The sequence below is a fragment of the Papaver somniferum genome, chromosome 10, assembly GCF_003573695.1.
Source record: "Papaver somniferum cultivar HN1 chromosome 10, ASM357369v1, whole genome shotgun sequence".
NCBI lineage: Eukaryota > Viridiplantae > Streptophyta > Magnoliopsida > Ranunculales > Papaveraceae > Papaver > Papaver somniferum.
In genome coordinates this window covers 3,768,647-3,782,595 of record NC_039367.1, presented here as the reverse complement: position 1 = coordinate 3,782,595, position 13,949 = coordinate 3,768,647, and the positions used below count along the sequence as shown (strand labels likewise).

At 35.5% G+C, this 13,949-nt stretch overlaps 1 pseudogene; it reads right to left on the bottom strand.

Annotated features, from left to right (window-relative positions):
• Window positions 1–5,752: 5,752 nt before the first annotated feature.
• On the bottom strand, window positions 5,753–13,387 carry LOC113318282 (annotated as a pseudogene).
• Window positions 13,388–13,949: the final 562 nt, after the last annotated feature.

Below are 13,949 nucleotides of genomic sequence, written 5' to 3'. Positions count from 1 at the left end.
AATGCTTTATTTATTGCTATGTATGTTTATGAGATGTTTGATTTCGGTTTTATTACCTTGATATTCGATCTCATAATGTTGTAAACCCTTATGTTTTGGGTGACTTTTTGATTTAGCGGGATTAAGTTCTAGCCCATGTTGGTAGGTTTTATCAAAAGATCATGAGGGGTTCTGATAGAAACAATATGTGAAAAAGTCACAATATGTTGAATCGGTTTTGGTTTAGCATAAAAGCATATGTGTTTCAAGGGTTTTTAAATTTTCCTTGCAATAGTTAAAAACCGGTTTTCATCCTTTCTCTGGTAAAGGTTGGTTGTTGTTATTATTTTGTTTTGCATAAGGATGAAAAAAATATGATATTTCGATATCAATTTTCCCAGGAAGAAGATGCAAACATATTGGAGAAGTTGATGCGAAATTGAGGTAACAATATTGTTAGTTAATTGTTTTCCTGTTTAAGATTAGCCTGTTTTTATTGATTATATTTATTTGCTTTTGCTTAACAAAATTTCGATACAATTGATGTTTTATTCCATTATGTGTGTATGGATGTATGTGTGAATCAATTGGTTCCGGTTAAGAAAAACTATTGTTATCTTGCTTTATTGTGTGGTATCAATCATTTAGGCTTACAAAATTTCGGTGAAATTGCGGTGCTTTAATGTCTATATTGTTTCAATTGCTTCCGGTTGAGGTGAATAATTATGCAAGTTGATTTATTTTGTTTTGGATGAATTATTTATGGCTTAACGAAAGAAGAAAAAGTTTACGGGATTAATTGTTTAGTCCAATTCGATTCCGGATAAGAGAAACTAAGTTAATTCTGGTCTTAGTTAGACTTATCAAAGTGGAGGTTTCGGTTATTTAAGTCTAATCGAATGCCTTAACAAGGAATACTAGTTAACTAACCTAGTATTTGGCTTGTTTAAAATTTAAAGGTCTAAGTTATATGGATATTAGAACCTGATGAGAAAAATAGAGTTATCTTTATTTTGGTTCTATCGAATGAAGCGATTGTATTTGTACAATCGGTTTAGCAAAGGAACTAATATGCTTAGTTGTTTATTTGGTTTGCTAAACTAGTTGGGAAAATTTCTTGGGGAAATTATTTCCATGATAACATATCAAAACATAATTACTTTGTAGTTTCAGTTTTGATATTGGTTATCAAAAATGGTGTGTGGAACCCTCGTGCTTAACTCTACAGGTTGCAAGTATATTTTGAGATTTGTAAGATACTTTTCGTGTTGTCCTTTATTTTTTCGTTTTTTTGTCATTTTGTGACAAAAATGGGGAGAAATATATGGAGTAAACAAGTTCTACTGGTATCAATTTTATATTGATTGGTATCGCTAAGGGAAAGGACATGGGTGCTTGAACGTTTATCTAACGAAAGAGGAAAAGCATAGACTAAGGGAGGGTAACATATCATATTAAATGGTATAACAAAGACGTGAGGATTGAAAATATACCTATCTCTCCTTTATGGGGAGTATGAGCTTTGTTATTATAATGTCAACATCGGCATTTTTTAAGGATTGAATGTATGCAGGTAATGTGTTGTTGAATTCGGGAATCAAGCGTATGTGTAATGAATTCTTGTAATTTTTTTATCCATATGATGTAAGAGTTTTGTCACTAAAATTGACAAAGGGGGAGATTGTTAGAGCATAGCTCGTTTGAACCCACCAAGCGTTGGTATGTCAAGTTTGGTTGTCATATTTTAGTGAACCAAAACTTATTTAAGAGTCGCTTGATTAATGTACTAGAGTCATCTTCGTATAGATTAGCTTGAAAGTATTAGGATATGAGACATTACAAGTATTGTGAAGAGTTGAAGAAGTGAAGAAGTAAGGAGCTACAACCACAACATCATCCTTCCACTTGAGGTTAGTGATACTTGACTTGAACTGTTTCATTCCCTAACGTATCTTTTAAGTCGTACATATTGAAAACAAAAATGCGAAGCATGAACACTCTAGATAGACATAGTATTAAGGAATACAATACGAGGTTTATTTCTTAACCACTAAACTTTGTAGATAAGACATCGACATAATCGTTTGAATGCTATTGTGATTATGTATGGGTATGAGGTAAGGATTTCATCCTAGGAAACAATGTTTTACATGTGTTTTGAGGAAGTAAGTTCATGAACTTGGTTTGTGAATCGGAAAGGAAATCGCCAGGTGTTATTGGGATTTTTATTCATTGCATATCTTATGAACGAACAATATGTGTGATTAGAATAACCGCTCATGATTTGTTTGTGTTCATGGTAAAACTATTCACATAAGGCCTGACTTATGTATTGGTATGACTTTTATTAGTGAAACCGATCTTAAGTAATCACCTGATAGTATGATCGAGTTTGTGTGTTTGTAATACCAACTCTGGGTAAAGGGGAATCGATCCTAGTAAGAGGTGCAACACATCACAAAGGGGAATCGATCCTTGTATGAGGTGCATCAAGGTCTATAGCAGAAAGGGGAACCGATCATATGGACACATGTAACACGTTTTTAGGCAAAGGGGAACCGATCCTATGGACATGTGCAACACATATAAGTTAGATACCATATATATGTGGGTAACCGATCCTAATACCTAGTCAACCGAATTTTGGAAAGATAGTGTGACTATGCACATTACTCACATGGAGGTAGAACCGAAACTTGTTTTGGTAGAACCATTAAACCCATGATTTGTGATTGAGTGTTCTTGATCAATCACATAGTTCTTGAAAGTCAGATGAACCAATCTAAACTTGTTTGGAGTGTGGCAAATCGTTTTCAAGCGTGTAAGTATGAAAGAGGACTTACAAAGTAAGGATGTCGATACACTTTGAACACGTGCAGTAATGCGTATCTTTTATTGTTCAAAGTTATTCCTTAACAGCTAGAAGGAAGAAAATCCAAGGATCGAAATTGAATAAGTTAAGAATCTTTTATTTAAGGTTTTTAATTTTATATATGGAAAATATGAATTAGTAATGTGCATTTACTAGTTAAAGATTTTCCAAGGAGATTTACGGTCAACATATTGGACAGAGCATTCTCAGGAATTATGAAAACCGAATTTGGAAATTATTATTGCATATCTTGAGAATATTTATGGTTTTGGAAATTCCTTAGTGTCCAAACTTCCTTGTCTATAAATACTTGAAGTTTGCATTTCTAGCAAACTAATCCTTCGTGACAGCAAACTTCCTCGGTTGTGTTGTTACTGGTGATGCCGCCTACTCGGAGAGGAGAGTAACCTAATTAGGCGAAATCTCTTACGACCGCTCAGTTTAAAGTCTTCTTTGGGATTGAGAATCTCTATTAGTACCGTTGGTGGGAAACTAGATAATTGCGGTTTATCTTTTATGTTCGATTGATTTGATTGACTAACGGTGGTTGAACTTTGATTGCACTTAGTTTATTTATGCTTGAGAATCTTCACTTCTGATATAAAACTAGATCAAAGTTTCGACATGCATATTTAGACTGTTGTTAGTGCTAAAGACGATCTTGTGATAATCCATTGTTAACAGAATCCGTTCTGTGCGTGATTGATCACAAGAGATTCAAGTATTTGTGTGCAGGTGTTTATTAAAGATTTAAGAAGATTTGAAGACAAAGAAGAGATAAAATATTTCTGACTTGGGTTTATAATCTTTGGTGTGCACAATACTTGTTTCGGTAAAAAGAGGGTCAAACTATAATCGGTTTATCCTTGTGGTAGATTAGATTGATTAGTTGAGTAGATCGGCATCAATACAATTCTTTGTGATTAAAAGTATTGATTGCAAAATCTTACGATTACTTTGGTAATTGAACGTAAGATAGTTCTAAGGACCTGACTAAGGAGTTTATTTAAGATAAACAGAATAGCCTTTGTCCAACTCATATCACTTGGTTGAAGAGAGTTGATACCAAACAGATTTGTTGTTCCTTTACTGTTTGGAATACAAACCAAAGGAATTGTTCCAAGTACGTGACTTATTCATAAGTTGGAGGCGTGGGAATACAGACGGAACTAGGTGAACTATAGGTTTAGTTGCTTGGTCTCAACTATATAAAGTTGGTTTTATTTTGTATAGCGGCTTAATCCTGAGAGTATTCAATTATTGACAAGATCCCGGGGTTTTTCTGCATTTGCAGTTTCCTCATTAACAAAATCTTGCTGTGTCATTTACTTTTATTTTCCGCAATTATAATTGTTGTTATTATAATTTAAAGTAAATTACACAAACATTAATTCATATTTACATTATATCAATCCTATTGTGTTTGGTTAAGTCCGAACCTCTTATCAAGTAAACACATTTTGTTGTTGTATTGTCTCGATCTCGTATCCATAGACAATCGCACGAAGTGTGAACCGATTAGTTGCATTGTCTCGACTCTGTCCATAGACAATCACTTTCGGAGAAAGAACTTATAGGTGGAAAAAATTTAGCTTGAGGTATATTTGGGTACCATCGTTTTTTCAACACTTATTAGCTAACATTTATTTAGGTGATGTGTTGATGACGAAAAAGCAACCACTGCATATACATGGAAAGAAGTAATTTTCAACCTTACTAATACGAAGACGGTCTTCTAACTTGGTCCGTTTACATGTCTATCCCTACTAATCAGGGGCGGGCCTATGAGAGAGCTAATCTTGGTTTTAGGTTGACTAACCCTTCGATCCCCTAGTTGGCTTTTCAACAACAAAAAAAACATTTGTGGGCTTGGCGATTACCCTTAGTCCAGAGCGCAGCTGGCGAACACTTGGATCCGTCCCTACTGCTGATGATCTGTCGGAGACTCCGAACGGACATATCATAGCTCGTAGACAGCAACAATTGAGGGCGGAAACATCCACTCCTGGGACTTACCATGCAAGTAATACTCTAGAGAGTCCGGTTCTCAATATGGAAGCCAACTAGTGTTAGCTAAGAAGTTTCTTCTAGCTTCCAAGTAACCCCTCCCTTAAGAATCCCTAGCTAGCAAATCTATATATAAAGGCCCTCATCACCTTCTTCTCACTTCACCAACACCACCCATATCTTTCTTTAGTAGAAACCCTAAAACCACACAGTAGCTTTTCTTTTCATCCTCTTTCGTAACACAGATCGATGGCTCCTAACATGGCAATGGCGGCAGAACTATTAAAAAACAAAGTTGTACTCCAATCTCTTGTGGGTACTGTAGTGGCTGGAATCGCTGCGACTTGCTTTGTTCAGAACTTCAATGCTATCAAAGCATTCACATGCACAAGCTACTGTAATCTCCTCAAGAAGATCAAGAAGGATAAGAAGCCAAAGGGTAAGGAAGATGATGAGAAAGACGTCTTCGAGTCGAGCGGTAACCAGAACTAGAATATCAAGATGGGAGTATGCTGGTTGAGTGATCCAGCCTGTTTACTAGATGTTCATAGGTAGTATTTTTCTTTTCAGTGTTTATTTTTCCTTCTTTTTATTTTCTAGTCGGTAGAAATTAGCGTACCGACGAGCTAGTAAATTCATGTCGTGAATATCGGATGTTTTTCCCTTTGTTAACCTGTGTGAGTAAAAAAAAAATTGATATAACCGGGGAGACGAATTTTCAGTCTCCGGGAAGAACACTATAACAAGATCCCCAATTCGGCTTCAAAAAAAATAATAATCCGGTCGACCTTCCCGGAATTCCTAAATATTCCAGTAGACCTTCCCGGAATTCTCTCAATACTAATAATGATTTGATTGTCTCATTCACATTCAAGAAAAACAGAAATAAGAGAATAAAATAAAATTAGTGTCTTACTCAAAAAAGAAACTACTCCTACATAAATTCTTGTCCAGGAATAAAAAAACTCTATTCCTCATCATCAATGACATCACTTTACAAAAGAATCTGCTCTTGAATATCTCCCAAAAAAATGGATCTTCTGATAACACAGACCAGAAATTGTGCTCAATCTCCATAAATTTTTTGAATCTTCTGATAGATAAATCGCTGTATTTCAATAAAAGGGATGATGATGATGGTGGTGGCTACTATGGTTTCAGAATAGATACAACATACAGATGACTAGCAGGTATACTAAGATCTACTTGAAGAAATTTCAATTTCAATTACCTCATGATACAACAGACCATCAAAATTCTGATAACAGACCCATCTTCCTGTATTATATACGAAACCAATCACAGAAATCTAGAACAAGGAAAAGAAAGAAGATTAAAGCCTTCTAGTGAAGAGATCAGCCACAGCTTCTGACAAGCAAAATACAACTCTCCAGAGCAGCGATAATCACAAAAATCTAGAACAAGGAAAAAAAAGAAGATTAAAGCCTTCTAGTGAAGAGATCAGCCACAGCTTCTGACAAGCAAAATACAACTCTCCAAAGCAGCGATAACAACTGTGCAAAATACGTTATCGACGGCATCCTAACTTGCGAAATCCGGCAAAGCGATTGGGTTTTATGGGAGATACAGGGAGGTGGTGGGCTATTTCTTTTTCCTCCTTTTTCTTGGAAACTTACAGTGCCTGTAACTGGTATAGGAAGGGAACTGGTAATAAGCTAATAACAAATGAATGAGTCAAAGAGTACCTAAAAGTGTGTAGCATAAATATATATATGTTACTCCATAACCACATCTTATCTTATCGAGTCAATAGGGAATTTTATTCCACATTTCCACATTTTTTGCCTCAATTCCCATGGTTATGAAGAGTATATATACTAGGAAGTTATCAGACAATGACTGTCTTAATTGCTGGTCCCCTACATCCCAATGAAAGAATCGGGTTACCATTACCATTACCTTTCAACACGACATGATATTATGACGTTGCAGACTTGAAGCTAATAAAGATTGGTTGCATAAACTTTGGATAAAATTAATCATATGAAGTAGATTAAACCAAAAATTATTTGCTTAGCAGTTTATAGTGGTTGAATAATACAGTAAAATGAAGAATATTTACAAACTTATATGAGCAATAGTCAGATTACAGTGAAAACTAATCTTCTATGAATGGCGTAGAAAGGTGTGACCAACCTGAAATGTGTGGTATCCAAGAACCCAGTATTGGGGTACATGAACTTGTGCTGGAAATCATGGGTTCATTCTGATTCTCTCAAACATTTCCGAAAGCACTGAGGAAGAAGAACAACGGAATAAAGCAACATGATTGATATGGTATGACAGACTCCTCAAGCAAAATCAATTTGAAAATTGAATATATCAGACATTATGTGCGTAATTATTTATTAGTAAGATAGTTACCAAGTTGTTAGCAAAAGAAATTTACCAGCCAGATGGTATAGGAGGGATAACTCACCAGGAAATTAAGTGTGTCTTTCAAAGTAAAGGCCGCACTCAACCTATCTACCTCACTATCTTTTCAGAATGTACATTCCCTCTCTTAATTCCAACTTTTCTTCTGATACAAGACCAGAAAGAAAGCCTTGCAGCTGCTGGAGTGATTTGTCATATGGAGGATCCGCCACACAGAACATCTGTTCATGAAAGTGTTGTTCTATCAATAACAATTATCTATTCTTTTTTACTCTGCAAAAAAAAAAATCACTTTGACAGGATGGTTTACCTTTAGAGTATTATGAATCCGATCCAATGACATGCTTCCGAAATTAGTAAGCATACCCGGAATGAATTTCTGCAAACAAAAACCAGTACTCAGTAATCTGAAAGTTAGAATTTTCTCCTGTTAGAATATGCAGAATTTTCCAACCAAGCAAAACTTTTGGAAAAAACATATGATCCATGATAATTACAACAACAACAACCAAGTCTTTAATTCTGAACAAGTTGGGGCAGGCTAGAAAGGAAACCCATGTTGAAGTTACCAAAATCAAAAAGGAAACAATGTAAAGTAAAAAGTAGTGTCACCAAATATGCTAGTAAAATTCTATACACTAATAGCAGATTCTAAGGGCCAAAGTTCTACCCTCTAGGTTCTTGATCCCGGGTTGCTAAACAGAGTCCTAGCCTCTAAATGCTATCCTAAACAAATGTTAACCACACTCCCTAGGTCATGGTTCTGATTCATGATATTCATTTATAGGTATTTCCCAGATGGAGTATGAAGGCGTTCCACACAATTAACACACAAATTGAACATTAACAAAAAACAAAAACAAGTGGGCATACACTAATGTGGGTGAAAATATGACAAGAAGCTAAACAAAAGCAGATAGAACGGCACAAACCTCATATACAGTCATCTCTTTCAGTAGTTGCTCCTCAACCGAGGCCACGGATCTCTCTCCATCCTCATCAGCTGCCTCCTCACAGTTTGCACTGTTATCGCCATTCCTGGCCGCTCCATCCACAAGAGTAAATACGTGATTATCAGATTCCTTTCCAAGTGATTCTGAAAGGATTCCCTGCATAAAATAAAATAAAAAGAAAAAAGCAAACAAAAGTTACTAATGTATTTGTCTCAAAAAGTTCAAAATACAGTTTACATCTTTCTAGAATTATCACCTGAAAGAAACTACTAGTCATTTTAAGATTTGAGACGAGTTAACTGTTATGACTGTGAGAAATCTACACGAGCTTCTCTAGCAATGTCTGGAGAACTAAAATATGCTAATGCTAATTTGAATAATTACAACTCCAAACAATGTATATACTACATATACAGATCATAGTCACTTCGAAGTAAAAACAACTACGTAAAGTTTGCTACAAGAATGAAACACCAGACGTATTTTCCAACTAGAAAACTTTTTCTGAATGATAGTACAAGAAACTTCTGATAAAATGAATTATCCAACTTGCTTTACTTATCCAGAAATTAATCCTCCGATTAAGTGTGTCCACAGGTACCCCAACAGCTGCAGCAAGATTCTTCGAGGTCCAACTGACAAAACATGATGTGCAATTCAATTCATTGGAAGATTCTACACAAACCAGAACTTGAGGAAATATTTAGTTTACCTAGTTTGTTGGTCTTGAAATTGCATAATGATTGCAGCATGCAGAGGAGGCACTGTGAACTGCACCTCTCGATCTTCAAATTGCAATTCCAGCTGTAGCAAAATATGCAAAAATAATGAGCATCATAGAGAAAACAAGCACTGAATGGTACACTGCACAAAAATCTGATATCTGGTGATGCAATAAGGTTGTTCCACGTATCTAACCTTCACAGTACCGAGGTTCTTCTCCCATATTAGCTTGCGAGGAGTTTTGATTTCATTGAACCTTTTTGCATAATCAGAAAGTAGATGATCAACAGCTTCTGGTACATTAAGGGTTTCATCCTGTCATTTCTCTTTAATATCAGTGAAAGGAACCAGTTTTGAGAATTCACAAGAGGTTGGCAGTATGAAATTAGATGAACAGGAAATAGACAAAAAAACCAGTGTTACCACGACATGCTTAAAAAAAATTCAGCCATGTCTACGTATTTACACGGGCACGCGCATTAATATTCACAATACTTCAAGATGCAACTCAGTTAGAGAACTTTAACTAAATATTAGATATCAACATTTGTCAAGATAAATCGATACCTTAATATTAGGGAACTGAGCTATTTTACTAGATTCTATGAGAAGTTTTAACTTTATTAACAAAATATTAGTTCCAAATCTGTCAACTGATCTTACTCTAGACTTTCTCCCTTCTTATCCCGACTTCTCTCCAGTGAGGTTTATGAAATGCCTTTTGGATTAATCATACATATTATACACATATATTTTGCAAACTCACTACCTTGTTTAGTTACTATATATCTATGTTAAACTACTAAATTCAATGATATTTATATTGTGTGCCGTGTCCACGTATTCGTATTGGATACAAGACACCCACACCATTATATTCCAAGAGAATATAACACTTCTTGCCAAATAATTAATGTTGGAGGAACGTATTAAATGTACATGTACATTTACCCATTGATAAAGCTTAAAAGGCTAAGCACAAAACTGCAGTATTCTGATTTCCGAGTCTAACTTCAAGGGTCAAACACTTATTTTTCATGAATGTTTTACAACTAATCAGCGAAGCAAAACATTTCAGTATTCTGATTTCCGAGTCTAACTTCAAGGTCAAAAACCTATTTTTCATGAATGTTTCACAACTAACCCTAGATTTGTCTTTAAATACCTGTATTGGAGGCCAAAAGTTTGCAGATATGATTGTTGTGTCAACATGATGTAAAGAGACCTCGGTTTCTCCTTGCTCACCATCTGCATGAACAGAACAATCTCACTGAATACATGCCGATGGCTTTTTTTTAATCTTCAAACCTAAGTTAAGTTTTGGTAACGTAACAACTCAGGTGCCCAGGTTAATAAATGTGCTAAGCAGATATACCTCTTTGAGACGATGAGCCAAAGTTTGTTTTATATTTGTATTTGTCCTCTTGGAATCAATGAGATCATTAAGCATAATTTCACACCTCTGCATGCTGCTCTCTCCAAAGTGTATCTGAAAACTCAGCAACAAATAACTGATTTAAACAAATCTGGTGAAATGAGAAATCCAAAACTGGAACATAGTTAGACCTGCTAATCTTTGATAGACAGAGTACTCACCTTGAGGAGTTCTAATGTACGTATCTCTGAATCGATTTCATAATCAGATTTATTTAGAAGTTTTTCAGCCAGCATAACACGATACTCATTAACTAGCTGGTCTTTAGAGCCAATGATGCCAACAATCATCCCAAGTATGTCAATTTTCCTTCTATTCCTGCTACCCTTTAATGGATCAGCTTCTACTGGGTCAGGCTCCCAGCTGCAAAAGGAGAGCCAACCACCAACGATGTAAAAAGAATGTTCAGATACAAAGATATATACTAATAAATGAAGATGTATCTATATGGAGTACATACCGCTCAGCGTTGATCCATGATTGTTTGTCATCAGAGCTGAAATCATCATCACAGCCAGTATTTTCTTGACTATCTTCATCTCTATTTAACTCCTCCAGAAGACTATCCCCTTGATTTCCAGGCCCATTTGGATTTCCACCAGGTCCATCAGTTAAGCATGGTGACAATACATTTAATTGTATCCTTCCTTCCTCTTAAATAGTCCCTTATTGGTTCACCTACTGCTTCAAGGAAAACACCTGTGGGATCTATTATCCGGAGTGCTTTGATGGTTGAAACATATTGGTGCAAAATGTCATTGGTTGAGGCACCAGCTGTAAGCAAGCGGTATCTTAGAGCAGATATAAATGAATCAACAAGCTTTGAGTGTTGGCCAGTATATTCTAGGCATTGCTTTAAGTCTTCAATTGCAGGAGAACTGCAACAGCAATGATGATTATATTCAATAACAGTGTACTAGATAACAGAACCCCAAATATATTTATCAGATTTCATATACAAAAATGTCAGAAAGGAAAATACCTGTCGGGATAATCCACGTTAATCTCAAAGAGCTTGGCTATCCTTAAATCTTGCAGTGTCTCATACGCAAAATACTCAAGGCGCAATTGCCATCTGACAAGTCCTTCAGAGGGAGTATTGATTCCAGGATAGCAAGAAGACGGATGTGAAGCCAATGGTGATTTGAGACCAGATGTAGGGCTATCATAACTAACTGAATCTCCAAGATAAGCTAGGAGGGCGCGCAAGAATTGGAGAGGAACATTCTAGAAAGAACATAACGATATCAGTAGCAGTTCTGCTCATTATTCTGCGGTTTCTGACTAATGAAAAATGTCCAGTTGCTAAGCTATGAGTTGCGATCGAATAAGCAAAGCAACTTTGATACTAAGGAAATACAATCCAAGGATTAAAACACTAGTCAATTACATCATTATTCAAATTTCATCACACAATCCAGTGAAGCTATAAGAGTATAGAGAGATATCAGAAGTTACCTGAATCCACTCTTTAATTGACTCCAAAACAGAATTCCTATAGTCATCACCAGCCAAATTGTGAACTGTACCCTGCAAACAAACGGGAATGACAATAACAGCAATATAGTAAGTAAAATGCATACACATTAAGAAAATATGCTAAATGTCATATATTAGAGCGACTGCAACTAAAATGGATCCTTGCTTCTGAATTTAAACAGCCATAACAAAGGAATGATAGGATAGAACAAATTTCTTTCGCATCCAGAATTGTGTACCTTTAGAAGCAAGAATATAGCAGATGCATAGGCATCTTCCGTCATAGACGTAAATCCCAGACCTCTAAGATCACGGACAACTTTCCCAATGTTTCTTACTAGTTTGTTGTTCTCGGAGATTTTCTTCTCACGAAAAGTTTCATCGACATCCATATCATCTTTGACATTACCATCTTCATATTCTCCTGACATCATTGTGCTTAATTCTTCCAATCTTTCCTTGAAATAAAGGCGGAGTATCTCTGGAAAAAAGCGTGGTAACAAACAACATAATTAACAATCTAACTCTCATTTGAAAACAAGAAAATCTATACGAATTCATTCTGACATAAGTTGAGGTTAAATGCAGAATGCAGATGAAAATTCCATACAACTTGTTTTACCAATCCACGGCATGATACCTAGAGAGAATCTCAAATATCCACCAAAAACTCAATCAAAGTGAACACTTAAAGCTTAACTAGACCAGTATAACAACGCACCAGGGAAATGGCGAGGAAGGGAGGTCATAAGAACCGAAGACACCATCAGTTGGTAGCGAGAAAGCAAATGAACTCTATCAACATCTGATGGATGTCTTCCCTTGGATATAACATCCTGGTATGATTGTAACGCATGGACTAGCATTAAAAGACATTTTTCTTGATACTGCTTTTCTAAACATATCTCTTCTAAAGCTTTACACAATACTCTCTGAACACTCTCTTCCTTCATCTGTCCAACCAAATTAGTTTGAATAACTAAAACCCCATTATCATTGAAAATTTTAAAAGCTACACAGTGAAATTCAGCATACGTACTTCGAAAGGGTTCGTCTCTGGAATCGCAAGATCACTGTAAGCATCAAAATGCTGCCAAAACTTTAAAACCCCATTTCTCTCAAATGTTTCCTGCAACCAACAAAAGTAATTACTAATAAATAAAAAGAAGATCAAATTGAGTAATATTAACATAACATCATTCAATTTCTTTTTTCGATTTTGATTTTACGTCTAGTGCTTGAAGAAAATGATCTTGAAGGAGAGATTGTAACCCGTGTTTAGAAAGGATATGTACAGCAGAAATAAAATCTGATCCAATTGATAGGTTTCCAGTATCTTTAAGTAGAGTTTCAGTACTCAATCGAAAACTTTCCCAACTCACTAAAATCTCAGAAATCGATTCCTGAGTTAAAGAATCTAAAACCCCTAAATTACAACTCGGAGATTTTGATTCCATAACTATTTCTAAATCACGAGCTCCGCTCACACTATAACTAGGGCCGCCCTAATCTAAACATTTTTTTCATGAGCACTCTTATTATTTTCTTCAAGGTAACAGCACCATAGGTACCACTCACCCGGCCGATTAGGCAAGGAACGCAACTGGTGCACGCCTAAAAGAGCTTCGACTTGGTTTTTTTGAGCTTAAGAGGGAGCTTGGATATCAGAAATTTCAGAAGTAAAAATCAATCCCCCGAGTTGGAAACAAGAAAAAATAACTTACTTTTAAAAGCTAATTTTTCGGTTTATATAGGTTATTTTCAAATTGTAATGAAATTAGTAGTATTTTTATACGTTGGGGCAGACCTATTAGTGCCTTTATCTAGTGATTGTGTGCTCTAATAATTGTAGATCCAGGTATGTACGTAACTCAGTGTGGAAATATACGTTCAGTCTCCTTTTTATTGTTTATTTGTCATCTATTTCAGGCAGCTAATGAAATAGAACTTATCTTTTTATTTTTTCTCTTTTCATCTCATATTCTAGATCTAAATTTTGCATCTTAACGACATCTTTGTAAACATTATGACCGGTTACAATGGTTAAACAAAAAGATATAAATAAAATCAACACAAAGTTGAACTCTCTGGTGAAAAGAACGGA